At 41.5% G+C, this 16,071-nt stretch overlaps 1 pseudogene; it reads right to left on the minus strand.

Annotated features, from left to right (window-relative positions):
- Positions 1-338: 338 nt before the first annotated feature.
- Positions 339-16,071, minus strand: part of LOC131369139 (uncharacterized) — a 69,245-nt pseudogene continuing 53,512 nt past the window's right edge.

Here is a 16,071-nt window from a genome sequence, read left to right on the forward strand (position 1 = left end):
TTGCAATCAAAAAACACAGCTGAAGAACCCAGGTATGATTGCGAAGACAAAACGATTAAACATTAAATGATGTAAGTGTCACAAACGGTCCAACCCAATAATACATAATACAAATTTAGCAGATAAACTAAAAACAGCTATGCCAGATTATGGCAGAGATGGCTAACCAAAAATACAAATCTAATAAATCACTTAAGCCAAGTAAGCCACCCTGTTACAGGGAACCCTTAACCAACGATCAAACAAGCACACAGGTTCGAGGAGACTGAGAAGTGAATGTGGACAAATTTTATGCTTTATTAACAGCAAAAATAATTCATTATAAAATACACAGTTAGTCAACTCATTAAAATACTCAATTCATCAAAATAGCCAGGACAAAAAGATCAGTCATCACAATACAATTAACAAGAGGTCTGTCCACCTATTTGTCTTTATGCACTCACTCGTCTTCACCCATTCACACGCATTCAAGAGACATAACACAATACTAAGAGTGAAAGTTGACCCAGGACAGGCAAACCAGCTTCAACCTCCTTAATCGTCTATAACAAAAGTGACGCAGTGAAGGAAGCACCATCCTCAGACAGGAAGGACAACTCGACTCCTAGAACTAACACAGGGGGAAAAAACAATCATACAAGAAAAAAACACAACACAGAATAAAAAACTGAAGAAAATCAATATAACCCCAACAAATGCCCCAAGAAAAGGGAAACAAGTATTTCACCTCTTGTTGGTAGGAAGCACATTTTCCTAATTTAACCTTTAGACCTTCCCGCTCCAAGCAACTTAAGACAACCTCCAACCTCTGTAAGTGGAGAACACCGCAATGTCATCCAAACACAAAAGTAAAGACCAACACTGTTCCCCAAACAATTATTCCATCAAACACTAGAATATAGAGGGAGCACTACAGACCCCAAAAAAACTGGAGGAGCTTCATGATCTTGGCTTGCTGCAAAGTCCAGGCATGTCACTTGATGGCAGTAGAAAGGAGAGAGAATGTTGGAAGCGGTGTGCAAGGAAGCAGAAGCACAACAAGAGGTCAGGTGTCAGGCCGTCTCTCCCATCAAACCTACTTGCTCCCAAGACAATAAACTGGACTACATCCAAATTCAGCGGACCACATGGCAAGAGTTTAGAGACTGCGTCTTGGTTTTCATGAAGACAGAGCACTGCAACAGAGCTCTGGATGCCATTCAGCTAGACAGGCTCTACTGCTCATCCTTAGTGGAGTTTGTGACTGTTAGATGCAGGCCATTTTATTTACCTGCTGTACTTTGTGTATATCTTGAGTGACAGATCCAATCAGCAAAGAATTCCATTTGCAAACTATACCTAACTTTTGTGTGAATTGTCGTGTTTTTGAATTTGTTATTTTGGTTTCTGCTTTGTTTTTGGATTTATTTTGTTTTGCACTTCTCGTTCACCATAATCTATGAATTTACAGGCTAAACATTTTATAATCCTTTACATCAGAGTGTCTACAGAAAGCCAAGGTAAGACTGGACAGTGCTGCTTTACATTTTATTATGATAAATCAAAGAATATATTCATTTTATTGGGTAAATATACGGATGGGTCGTTTCACAGAGAAATACTCTAACACTACAATATTAATATTTAAATTACTTGTAAATAATAAACACTGTTCAAGTAGGTGTACAGATAAACAAGAAAGGGGAGTCACACTCAAACTCGCTCAAATCCTTACGCTTGTCCATTTTTCCTGCTTCTAACATCAACTTTGAGGACAAAATGTTCACTTGCTGCCTGATATATCCCACCCACTAACAGGGGCCATGATGAGGAGATACTCAGTCTTATTCACTTCACCTGTCATAATGTTATGCCTGATTGGTGTATGTCAACATGTCAATGATCTGTTTTTAGATTACAAACGTCAGTAAAAAAATCTGAAATTAAGATTAAGGAATTTTTTTATTTTTGGACTTCTTACTCCTGCGTATCTGATAGCATTCCAGAAAAATCTGGAGTTTCAAAGTGAAACTCAGCTCAGAGGAATGAAACAGTCAGGAAACAACAGCAATTTTATAAATGAACATCATCTGTTTTTGTAAAAAAAAAAAAAATAAAAAAATAAATAAATAAATATATTTACACATAACTCTGAACTATAACATGAACATAAAGATAGACCATAACAAAAATTAAAGCACAGAGGAACTGAAAGGTAAAGTGAAATAATTCAATCAGCAAAAACATTAAAATTTTAGATAAATACAGAGATTTAAAAAATTCATGACTGACACCAAGCCTGAGCTGCATTTCTTCAATTACAAATTTACAGAAAGAATTTACTTAAAGTTTTAAAAATAAAACATTCTAAGCATTGTAAGGAAACATCTCCTCATCTCAAGTTCATGTAAAAGACGGAGCATCTATTTGTCAGAAGGAGTTTTGTGTATTTCTGTTCTTCTCTTCTGGACTCTTGTGTTTAATTTTGTCTGTAGTGTTAAGCATAAGCACAAGTTAATGTGTCTCTAATCGATACGATCCTTGGCAAGGTAGATTATAGAGTTTATACTAGAGTTTATAGACTTGCACATTTGAGACCTGATATCAGAGAGACTTACAGTGATTAGCCAATTGATCAAACTCCATATAATAAAAATAATAATATAATAAAAAGGTTTTCCTGATAGATGTAAGAGTTTATTCCACTTCACTTTTTGCTTCACATTTTCTAAGCACCAGGGCCGTGTTGATTTAGATATTTTGTTTTTTCTGCCCTCTTGTGGTCACTTCAAGTAATATTTCTACAGAAAAAACTGTACATCTCTTTCAGTAACTCAAAGAGAGACAAAATGGCCGAACATTTGGGATTTAGAATGCAGATAGAAGAAGCGGATGTTTGTCTCGTCTGTCAAGACACATTGTCTGTGTTCAAAGAATACAATCTGCACTAACACAGAGACAAGTGTGCTACCTTACAAGGCCAAAAAAAGCAGACAAAGTGTAAAAAATAACAAAATAATAAACTATGCTAGCATTAGGAGACATAATAAATACATTTAAAATCATTAAATCTCCACAATAATACTAGCGGTTATTCCTTTTCCGACCCGGCCCCCCATTAAAGAAAGGAAAAATTATGTGGTCCTCATGGAAGAAAAGTTTAGGGACCCTCTGGTGTAGTGTGTCCTTGTTGTCCAGGAGCAACGGGCATGGAGACCATCTCACACAACCACAGAGAGAAGAGCAAAATTTCTGAAGCATGTGTCTGCACCCACTTTGGTACAAAGACTAATTGAAAACCATGTTGAAATTTCCACACTACCAGATCCACCTCCATCTGACTCGAGAAGGAAGTGATGGACGAGTTACACAAGGGTTAGTGAAGATTCCCTCGAGGCTGTTCAGTGCAATGGGTCCATTTCAGTCTCTAATGAACTGCAGGTTATGACACAACTGTGTGTACGCTGTTGCTTATTTATTAGGATATGATGTCATAATCTACAGTAATGATTGACAGTGAAGTATAGGAGAGCAGGCCTATTGCAGGCCCGGTTCCTTCTGAGTCCGCTTCCTCTCAATAAAGTGTTGTACAAATGAAAGAGTCTGAAATAAGCTGGAGATGTCTTGATTCCGGTAGCAGCTTTTCACCTGGGTTGCTGTTTTGTTTGTGTCAGAAGCATTAACAGGAAGTAGGTAAAGGAATGCAGAAAAGGCTTTGCTGATGATGTTGCCTTCAAATCCTGGTGAACATCTAATGTAGTGTCATCAAGTCCAACCTGAAGGTCCCCTTTTGTCTGGTTTGGGATCCTGAATCCACCAGAGCTGGAAGCACCTGTTAGTCTTATCAGTTGTCTAATTAGCCTTCGTTAGGTACGTTTAATTGGCCTCCCAGATCTTTAGCTCGGTTTCAAGTCTCTGGTTTTATGTGAAAATTCTCACACTTTCTCACAACACTCACCAGATTTCTTCCACACCATCTAAAGGTCGTCTAGAGGCTTGTTCTGATTTGTCGTCACTGTATACAAAGAAAGAAATGACAAAAACAAATCAGTTAAATTATTCTAAACAAACATTTATACTGTTTTCATTTAAATTTTAATACAGCTGTTAAAATGTCATTCTAATAAAGTGTGATCTTCAAGGAACTTACTGTAAGGGGGTAAATATTCCCTGCTGTTGCGTCGTATATATTTCCACTGTCCTGCTTCACTGCCTGTTAACACATCCGTCTCCTGCCTTGATTGTTTCTCACTACATCTTGCTGTGTCCAAATCCTCCTGGAACACACTGTCATCATGTCTAGATGCTTCCAGCTCTTTCGTTGATTGTCTCTCACTACCCCTTGCTGTGTCCAGCTCCTCCCATAAAGCACTCTCATGATGTCCGGATGCTTCCTGCTCCTTCGTAAGCTGTTTCTCACTACGTCTAGCCATGTCCAGTTCCTCCTGTAACACACTGTCATCATGTCTAGATGCTTCCAGCTCCTTCCTTAGCTGTTTCTCACTACCCTTAGCTGTGTCCAGCTCCTTCTGTAACGCACTCTCCTGATATCTAGATGCTTCCAGCTCCTTCCTTAGCTGTTTCTCACTACCCTTAGCTGTGTCCAGCTCCTTCTGTAAAGCACTCTCCTGATATCTAGATGCTTCCAGCTCCTTCCTTAGCTGTTTCTCACTAACCTTAGCTGTGTCCAGCTCCTGTAACGCACTCACCTGATGTCTGGATGCTTCCAGCTCCTCTCTCAAATCTCTCTCAGTTTGTCTAAGTGTATGAAGTTCAGTCTTTAACTCATCCTGCTCTATCTTCAGTTCTTCCAGTTCTCTTTTTAATTGCATTTCCTTGTACATCTGAGACCTTTCCCAGGGTTCAAAGTAAACTTTCATGAGATTTTCGTAAGAGCGCTGAATAAAAAATCTGCTTTGTTTCCTCTGCGTCATTGCCTCGAGTCTTCTGAAAAGCTCCTCGACATTCTCATCATTGTTCTCCAGCATGAAGTATTTTGTTCCACACATCTTCACACAGTGGTTCTTTAGGGCATCTTTTGGATTTTCCCATTCATGTCCATAAATGAACAGAACCATGGTGTACTCTAACGCCTCAGCTCCAAACATGTGGGTTATTGCTTTTAAAAGAAGATGTTCTTTCCCAGGAGTCTGTCCAGCTCGCATCACTAGCAGGAAGGCGTGAGGGCCAGGAAACGTCACTGAGGTACAGTTCTGAATCTCATCTCTGATGGACTCCACTCCATTGGAGAAAATCCAATACGAGGCCAAGTGGTTCATCCAGTAGGAAGGCGTCACAAATAGAGAGAGCTGTCTTCCTTCAACGCTTCCCTTTCTAACGTTGCCTTTTTTTGGATTTCTCATTTCTTTCTTGTTATCAGACCTGAGTATAATGTCAGCTGTGTAATTGTTATCAGCACAATCTCCACCCAGCAAAACGAGCCGAAGCTCTGATTTGGGTTCATCTGATGGGGAGCCAAGTGAGCAAACATCATCTGTAAGAAAATAAATAGCTTGCATTATGCCATTATCTAGATACCCATTCAGCCACGGGATAGCAACTTCAGCATGCAAGGGAGTGATTACTTAAAGAAATGACTTACCATCTCCCTGAAATGTGCCTGTAAAAATAAACAAAAATGTACAAAGTTATAAGTAGTAAGTATTCTAGTTTTCTATTTTTACCTACATGTACTGAATATCAGAGTTAACCTTTAATGATATGTTTCAAAAACTATGTTTCGTGCTGTTAGGTGCTGTGTCTTTGTTTAGTACTGAAAGACTTTAGAGTGTTGACTTACACAATTCAATTGCTTGAAAGTGTGCTGGAAAAAACAGAAATGTATTTTTTTTAGACGTTTACTTGATGTTAAACGAAAGCAGGTAATTGTTTTACTTACTAGATGTACTCATAGGAACCTTAATATTCATATAACCTTGATTTATTTTACATTTAAACAATTCAAATTGAAATGAATTGCAATTTATAAAACTTCAATGAATTGGTAGTTCTGCTTAAGCCCATGTTACAGAGCACAGAAGAGCTGTGTCTAATTTAAAATAAAGAAATTATAGAAATTTTACAAGGCAAAAGACACCCGAAGTGCCTTTATGTATAATAGCTATGTATCCTACAAACATTAGAAAATTAACCTGAATTAAATGTGATAAACATTGTGCTGTTGAATCATGTAATAGTAGAAATACAAAGCAGAAAAGAAATAACAAAATGGCGCCTGGGCAAAAGGAAATGCAAAAGGAAAGATTTCACAATTTAACTTATTTCTAAACATTACATTAAATATCTGGTGTGAATACATACCAAAATAACATATGTGAAATTGATATTAATCAGCGTATGAGATAGAGTCTGCCTCTTACCTCTTATTGTGCTTTTTCGTTGTGCCATTTCCTCAAATTCCTCCTTTTTCACAAAGTTTAAGAGATATAATTGTCTTCAGTATGCTTAATGCAAAAGTTTTAAAATAAACTTCAGCAGCGTTTAACTACCTTCAGTGTTTAGTTTGTTGGTTCTTCTGTGTTCTTCATAGGGCACATTGCACAGCACGCTATCACAGGAAATAAGACACGGGATAGATCCAAGTATAGAATGATGTCTCGTTCGCCAGTCAGTCGGATTCGAGTCTGAAGACTTGTAATGCATCAATGTTTCGGATTCTCTAAGTGCCTTTACCACAAAGTGTAACTGATTTGAATCTTCGTCTGTTATCTGTCTGAGCAATAGTTTGGGTAAAATTTAACATGCTGACAAGCGCGTGACTTTTAATTTCACCTGGACTTTGACCTGAATGATCAAGTTGTCAGGTGATCAGGCATCAAGCTTAAAGACAAATACACTTAGAGACCAACTTATAGTCAAATACTCATAGAGACAAACTTAAAGACAAATACACTTAGAGACAAGCCTAAAGACAAATACACTTAGAGACAACAACAACAACGACAACAAAACATCCAGTGAGCAGCAGTTCTGCGAGCTGTTCAGTGGTTCTTACTTCTGAAGACATAAAAGATGAACCTGATCTAACAGGTTCAGAACAATAAGAAACCAGATTAATGAAATTAATCATGCATGACTTTCACGTTTCCTGGACATTGATCTAAATCTGGTGGTGTGTCAGAGAAGAGTGCAAGGAATGTGTTTACAGGAGAACTCAGGGATGTGTCTTAAATCATCCAATGTGCACTATATTCTTTATATACACACTGTGTAATTGTCTAATTTGTCTCGTATGTGGACACACTGCGATCTACTAACTCCCTGTCACCTATAATCCAAAAAAAAAATCCAATCTACAGGGCACTCAGGTCACTATGGATAGAAGGTTGCTACTTGCACCCTGTCACCGGTTCACCACTGTTCCTTTCTTGGACCACTTTTGATAGATACTGATCACTGCAGACTGGGAACACCCCACAAGAGCTGCAGTTTTGGAGATGCTCTAATCCAGTGATCTAGCCATCACAATTTGGCCCTTGTCAAACTTGCTCCAATCCTTACCCTTGTCCATTTGGCCCGTCAAAGTATAGGGAGGCATCACCAGGCCCATCAAGCAAGGTCTGTGATCTCTGCCAGACGTCCTGACGTCTGAGGTCTAGGCTTCCTTCAAGCGTTCCTTCAAGCCATGCAACCTGCTGGTGGTACCCAGCTCCTGTCCCCAAGCCCTCATACACCATTGCCCATTTGCTGAGTGGCCACCTGGGGGCCTGGAACACGTCGGAAGTACTAAAGGACTGGTCTCTTTGGCCAGGGATGGGTGCAGAGATTTGGCGATTCTGCAGTCAGTGCCAGCAGATGGGCATGGACCTCATCAGGCCGCTACGAAAGATAGCCAGGGGACACAAGTACATCCTGCTGATTGTGGACTATGCCACCAGGTACCCCGAGACGGTCCCTCTTTGGAAGGCCACCTCCTGTAACATCACAAGAGAACTATGCTTCTGTTCAGCCATGTAAGGATACCCTCAGGACATCCTCACAGACCAAGGTATGCCTTTTACATCTCAGCTAATGATGGATCTGTGCTGTATGTTGCAGGTTAAACATCCGAGAACTGCCTACCACCTGAATGGAAGGCTTGGACAGGCGATTTAACCAGACCCTGAAGAGATTGGTAGATGAGAAAGTGAGGTACTGGGATCTCCTCCTGCCCTATGTCTTATTCATCATCTGAGAGGCACCACAGGGTTCACCTGCTTTGAGCTCCTATTCTGGCCACAGTCATGGAGCCTGCTGGACATGGCTAAGGAAGCTTGGGAGAGAACAGCTGTCCTCCTTTAGGTTGGTGATGGAGTATGTCCAAGAGATGCAGGACCACATAGACAAGGTGATGTCCATCATCCATGAGCACTTGGAGATCACCCAATGAAAGGCCATCACAGGGTCTATAATCGTCTGTCCCAACCACGGGCCTGCAAATTCCTGGACTGCTGGCAAAGCCCGTACACTACCAACTGCAACAGCCAGCTAGCAGATAACACACAACTGTATTATATAAATCTTTTCAAAAAGTGGGTGAAACCTGCATCAACTGTGTCTGCTTTTACTTCCTGTGCACCAGTTCCACACAAGCATATCTTGGTGAAGTGAGAGGCCGATATCAGTCCATCCCACAACCGGAACCTGACGGAGTTCAAGGTCATCAAGCAGCACTATATCAGGTTCCCCAAAGCCTGACAAAAGGCTATCTAGGAGGAGGTGGAAATGATGATAAGGGTTGGGATCATCAAAGAGTCTGCCAGTCCCTTCGCTGTCATTCCGAAGCCTGACGAAACCCCCAGTCTAAGGTAGCCTTTTTGGGATTGGCGGGCTACTTTCCGAAAAAATGCTCTCCTACTTAGCTGCTCCTTCTTATATATTTATATACATAAGGAGGAATTAAGAAAAAAACAAAATTTATGTGCAGAAAAAATGATGATCAGTGATGGTGAACATCGGCTTGTATTATTTAAGTTTATTCAACAAATAAAATAAATAATTTACATATTTCTATACAGATAAGATACATTTCTATACATTGTTAACTTTTTAAAAAAATAAACACTTAGATTGAATTCAGTTCTTACTATAAACAGTTTGTTTTCTGACAATACTTAAAAAAAGAACAAAAAAATATTACACGTGTTACATTATCTTCATATTTCATGTTAGAGTGCAGCATCTGTCTCTCAGTGAATCCTTTTCTGAGGCATTTTTACATGATGTCTTCCTCATGTTCAACCAACATCTGTTCCATATGATGTGAGAATTAATTAGTTGTCATTAACCTTGTGATCTGACCCTCAATATAGACTCTTTAATTTTTTCTTTGGTTAAAAGCTCGCACTGAACCCCCACACTTGCTCCTGCCACACCTATTTATCACCGTGCATCTTTAGAAATGATATTTATTTGTGTAAGGTGACTAGTCAGCAATTTACCAGCCTTCTCATGTGACGACTTAAGCCTATAAAAATCCTATAATGCATTTATGATAATTATCCACTTCATTCACAAGCAGTATAAAATGTAATAATGATGTATACAGTAGCATTTAACATATGGTTAGTTTGCTCTTTGGGTAAGAAATAGGTTGATGTTAAAAAGTCAGTAAAACTAACCTTTACACCTAACATTTACACCTGCTACCCTCGCTCCTGCCCACCAGAGGGACTTTTCAACCGAATATTGACACTCCTGTTTCACAGCAGTATACTTTGGTTCATTTCCGTATATATTACACGCAACCACGCTTAACACAGCGCTAAGTAGCGTCAGCCTGCTGATTTACTGAGCCTTTGTTTATTGTTACTGTGTTTTGTGCATGACCCTGCTTGTCTATTTTTGCTTCTTGGTTTTGACCTCTGGATTTGTTTGCCACTCTGACTGCCTGTTTGGTTATTTGAACTTCGTGCCTGTTATTTAACCCTGCTCTATTTTTGAGATTCAGATCACTTGCTTTTGGTTTGTTTATTAAATTGAGTTGTTCTGCACATGGATCTTGCCTCCCAATCCTTACACAACTATTAGTACAAATCGTATAGCTTTAAATATTCTCATACTCACTTAAACTCTGTCCTTAGTATCCGTTTAAAATGTGTCCAAATAGTGGTGAGTTTGATCATTGGAAACTGGAGAGAGATAATTAGATTTTCAGAAATAATTTACACAATTATGCAACATTTTGATTCCTTCTTTAACAATCAGATTTTCCAGCACTGGTGAGATTGCAAAACACAGCAAACCTATATTTTAAAAAATAATTTAATTTAAATGGATTTATGTTAGTTAATTGCATAAAAATAGAATAATAATATGGTACTTACAGGTTGGATGATTAAAGTCTTTGCTGCCTCTACGTTTCCTGGTTCCACTGGGTTGTGGTTCTTGGTCAGTGTTGTCCTTTTCTGCACCACAGTCCTCCATTCTAACCTCACTCTCTCTTTGTTGAGGAGGATTCAGTAAACTTCCTGGGTTAGACTCGTTTATTCTGAAATCATCTAATTCTTTTATTAGTTTAGTCTCTCTTAGTTGAGTAGCTTCCAACTCCTTTTTCAGTTCACTCTCTCTCAGTTGAGAAGAAGCTAACTTCTTTTCAAGTTCACTCTCACTCTTTTAGAGGCATCAAACTTCTTTTTTAGCTCACTCTCAATCATTTTAGAGGCGTCCAACTCCTTTTTTAGCTCAAGCTCTCTTATTTGTAAAACATCACAATCCTTTCTTAGCTTATGTTCCCTTGATTTTGAAGCAGCCAAGTGTTCTTTTAGTTTGCTGTAATCATTCATTTGTTTTCTTAGTTTACTCTCTCTTTGTTGGGAAGCATTCAGTTCCATTCTTAGATGATCTTCTCTCAGCTTTGAAGTATCCAGTTCCTTTCTTAGTAAACTCTCCTTACTTCTGGATGTGTCCAACTCTGTTTTTAGTTCATTCTCTCTCCATTCAGAAGCATCCACCTTTTGCTTTTGTAGTTCATTTGTTCTCTGTTTATAGTCATCCACCTCTTTCTGTAGTTTATTCTCTCTCCATTTATAGTCGTCCACCTCCTTTTGTAGTTTATTCTCTCTCCGTTTATAGTCGTCCACCTCCTTTTGTAGTTCATTCTCCCTCTGCTTATAGTCGTCTACCTCCTTTTTTTGTTCTTTAATAAGCTTGTCTTGCTCATCCAGTAAGGTATTTATATTTAAAAATTGTTTGTCTTCCCAAGGTTTAAATTCTGTTTCTATAAAGTCTTTATAGGCTTGTGGAATAAAGAACTTCATTTTTTTATTTCCTACCATTTTTGAAACTTTACTGAAAAGTTCCTGAACACTTCTATCACTGTCCTCTAGAAAATGATACCTCTGACCACATTTCTGGACACACTTCATTGAGGCAGGATCTGAACGCTTTTGTCCAGAACCTCGAACGAGCAGCACCGTACTGTAGTCTAAGGCCTGTTTCCCAAACCCTGAAGCAACTGCTTTTAAGAGGTAATGCTCTTTTCCAATGTCACGTCCATCTCTAATCACTAAAAGAAATGCAGTTGGTCCAGGGAACGCTGCTGACACACATTTCTTAATGTCCTTTTTGATTCTTTTGATTGCCCTGGAAAGAAATAAGGATGATCTCAAACGCTCCAACCAAGAAGAGGGACTGATGGCCACAGTGACATGTCTTCCCTGGACACGGTTCTCCTTCACCTCCCAATCTTCCAGGTCAGTTCTTTGTTGGCTCTGGTGATTCTTAAGTATGAACCTGCACGCCTCCTGATTAGTATAAAGTCATCACCTCCCAGCAGTATAAATCCACACTCTTCACTGGGTTTAGCTGAATGTGTGAATTTGGGTAAAGATGCTTCACCTGAGGTACACAATGAATAAATCACAACACTAATTTATAAGAGCAAAAAAGTACAAAATAGTAAAACACAAAAACTACCAAAAATTCACAAAAACTACAACAGGTTACGTATGTAACCCGGATCCCTGAGGAGGGAATGAGATGCTGCGTCATGACTGACGCTATGGGAGCACTTTGTCGAGGAAGTGTGTCTGAAGCTCTGTGCACACACGCCAATTCATTGGCTCGAATAGGACACATGATGGAGGAATATGCGCCAGCATGTCCATATAAGGGCATCTACATCACATCTATTCAGCTTGCCTTTTGTCTGAAGGAAGTGTGAGAGGACACTCGGGTGTGGCCAGCAACAAAGCGTCTCGTTCCCTTCTCAGGGAACCGAGTTACATACGTAATCTGTTGTAGTTCCCTTTCGAGGGAACTTGATGCTGCATCATGTCTGACGCTATGGGAACACCTATCAACACCTATGCCGCCACACACCGGTCAATGTCTCTCCCAGGGGCTGTGAGAGAGCACAAGCGGATCACGAACAGAACACCCATTAGGCCTGGAGGAACTGAGACCCAGGAGCAGGGTCCAGGTCTAGGTTATAAAAAACGATAAAGGTGTGCGGAGAGGACCAGCCCGCCACAGAACAAATCTCCTGGCGGGGGTCACTGGATGAGGCGACACCCCTAGTGGAGTGAGACCCCTTGAGGCAAAGCAATACCACACACCTCATAGGCCTGGGTAATGGCCTCTACCACCCAGTGTGCCAAGAGCTGCTTGGAGACCGGATGAACAAGGGTAGAACACATCCAGTAGGAATCCCAGCACTGTACCGATCGGGCAGTGCACTGGGTCCTGCTCATGCTAAGCACAACTGAGACTAAAAAGCCTCCACTTTAGAGCCTACAGCTTCCTAGTGGAGGGAGCCCTAGCATTCAGCACAACCTCTGATGAGAAGCCTGCCTCTTGAAAGGGGCCGACCCAGAGCTTCCAAATCTCCAGGCAGGGGTGGAGAATTGCCACTCACGCCTGAGAGAGGAGATCTTTCCTGACAGGAATCTCCCAAGGTGTGCCATCTAGGAGGGAGACAAGGTCCATGAACCAAACTCAAGTGGGCCAGTGGGGAGCCACTAGAAGAAGGTGGACCCCGTCGTGGCGCACTCTAGCTAGGACTTCTGGAAGCAGAAGTACCGGAGGAAAGGTGTACAGACACGGCCTCAGCCAGGTCTGTACCAGAGCATCCAGGCCCAGAGGGGCTGGATGAGAGAGGGAGTACCACAGCAGACAGTGTGTCAACTCCTCTGAGGTGAACAGATCCACTTCCACCATAAATCTGCCAGACAGTCTCCACCACCTGAGGGTGGAGCCGCCACTCCCTGGGCCTCAGCACTTGTCTCGACAGGAAGTCTGCCTCCGGATTTATGTGCCCTGGAATGAAAGTCGCTCTCAGCGAAAGAAGTCTGGTCTCTGCCCAGAGCAGGATCTGCTGTGCCAACTTGAACAGAGGGCGCGGACGCAGACCGCCCTCTACGGTTGATATAAGCAACCACTGTGGTGCTGTCTGTACTCACCAGCACATGGAAGCCCCTGAGGTGTGGAAATAAGTGTTTCAGTACTAGAAACATAGCCCTCATGTCCAGGAAATTTATTATATTAAATTAAAGACCGTGGGAGGGGTGGCTGTCCAAGACCGCTCCCCTGCCCAAAAGTGAGACGTTCATCAAAGGAGTCAGTAGGTCAGAAACCGGGGTCTTCCACATAAGAAGGGTACAAAGCCTGCAGTGCGTAACCCTTATGACACCGAGGGGATGCCCGCGGGGATGAAAGCCTACATCTCTGACCCAGAACTGGAATGGCCTCATGTGAATCAGACCCAAAAGGATAAAGTTGGCTGCTGCCACCATGAGGCCAAGCACTCTCTGTGCCTCGGCGACAGAGAGGCTTCGGTCTAGCCAAATAGCATTCACTGCTAACAGTAAGGAAGCCACACGAGTAGGAGATAGACATACCTGCACCACGGTGAAATCCAAAATTACCCCCAAGAAGGTGGTTCTCAGAGAAGGAGAAAGTACACACTTCTCTGGGTTCAACCTGAGGCCTAGAGCCTCATATAGGTAAGCACAGCATCCCAATGACTGGCTGCCATGGCCTAGGACTGGGCCAGGATGAGCCAGTCGTACAGGAAACTAAGTACACGGATGCCCTGGAGACACAGCGGTGCCAGGGCAGCATCCATACACTTCGTAATAGTGCGCAGTGACAGGGCTAGACCGAAAGGAAGAATCCGATACTGGTAAGCCTGGCCCCCGAAAGCAAACCTGAGGAACTTCTTGTGTTCTGGCCGAATATCTATATGAAAATAGGCATCCTTGAGGTCTACCGTCACAAACGTCCTCGGACCTGATCTATGACAAGATCAGTTTCGTAGTGAGCATCTTGAACCTGAACGTCGTTAGGGCAGAGTTCAGAGCTCACAGGTCCAAAACTGGACGCAGCCCCCCGTCTCACTTGGGAGAGACAAATATCGGCCAGAGTCTCGATCTGGAAGGGGAACATGTTCTATGGCCCCTTTTCTCAGAAGAAAGTTTCTTGGAGGAACGTAGATTGGTGTGTGCCGACAATTGTGGGCAACACTGCTTGAAATGGAAGAGGACGGGTGGCGAACTGGAACCTGTACCCTTTCTCTAGGGTATCTAGGACCCACTGAGAGACACCTGGCAGAAGTTTCCAAGCTGCCAGACTGTCTGAAAGAGGTGTCAACCTCGTGTTCTTCCAGGACCTCGATACCTCAGCATGGAGGTCCAGAAAAAAAGGCAGCAGTCAGCATGAGAGGAGTGCGCAGCCCGAAGTCAGGAAGCGGTCATCAAGTTTAGAACGGATGTCGCTAGTTTCCTGCTCTGGCCAGTTTAAATTTAAATTTAAATTTAACTCACCCACAGAACACGTTATTACATTGAGGAGCTCCTCGGATGCCACTGATTGTGGCGGCAAATTGCCAGAAGAATTCCCCTCCGAGAGATCGGAGTTTGCGAGGAGGAAATGCACGCAATGCACACAGCCAGATCTTGCTCCTCACCCAAACAAACCACGCAAAGAGCGTGTGTGTCATCCTCCGTAATAAAACGTGGGCACAGATGCACACACCTCTTAAAATTCTTAAACGCCATACTTTCAGACAGATAATCGACACACAGCGGAGTGCTTCCTTCAGACAAAAAAGCTGAATGGATGTGACGTAGATGCCCTTATATGGACATGCTAGCACGTATTCCTCCGTCACATGTTCTATCTGAGCCAATGAAAGACAAAGTGTTCTCATAGAGTCAGTCATGATGCAGCGTTGAGTTCCCTCGAAAAGGAACATTGCTTTAGTAATTTATGCTTGGTATGCAATTTCAGCTCATGACCAAAACAGTCTATACATTTTCATTAAGAGACATTTTCTGGAACATTCTGCCTTCTACATTATTTGTAGTTTTTAGTCTCAGGCTCTATGCCAGTAATGATTGGCATAGAACCACTGACAACCCCTGACAATGCCAATTATTCACAAACTCACCCACATGGTAAGTGCAGTGGTGCAACAGTTTATTGTATAAGTAATATTACAGTATTTTGATTAAATAAGCCTCTCATCTTTATATATGTTGGTTTTCTTCTCTCTCTCTCTCGCTCTCTTTCTGCTATATGTTTAGATAGATAAATATTAGTTAGATAAATAAATATATTAAAAAAATATATGAAAGAAATATGAATATATAAATGGCAGCATGTCTGTTGCAGTGGGGAATGATTGAAGCTACACTATATTGCCAATATTTTGGGACATCTGCCTTTACATGCACATACCATTCTTAATCAGTAGGGTTTAATATGAAGTTGTCCTGACCTTTGCAGCTATAACAGGTTCAACTCTTCAGGAAAGGGTTTCCACAAGGTTTAGGAGTGTGTTTATGGGAATTTTTGACCATTTCTCTAGAAGCGCATTTGTGAGGTCAGCTACTGATGTTCGACAAGAAGGCCTGGCTCACAGTCTGCACTTTAATTCATCCCAAAGGTGTTCTATCTCTGTGACTCTGTGAAGTTCCTCCACACCAAACTTGCTCCAAACTTTGCTTTGTGCACTGGTGCACAGTCATTTTGGAACAGGAAGGGGGCATCCTCAAACTGTTCCCACAAAGTTGGGAGCATAAAATTGTCCAAAATGTCTTGGTATGCTGAAACATTAAGAGTTCCTTTCAATGGAACACAAAAACAAAC

This window comes from Hemibagrus wyckioides, linkage group LG18, assembly GCF_019097595.1.
Source record: "Hemibagrus wyckioides isolate EC202008001 linkage group LG18, SWU_Hwy_1.0, whole genome shotgun sequence".
NCBI classification, from domain to species: domain Eukaryota; kingdom Metazoa; phylum Chordata; class Actinopteri; order Siluriformes; family Bagridae; genus Hemibagrus; species Hemibagrus wyckioides.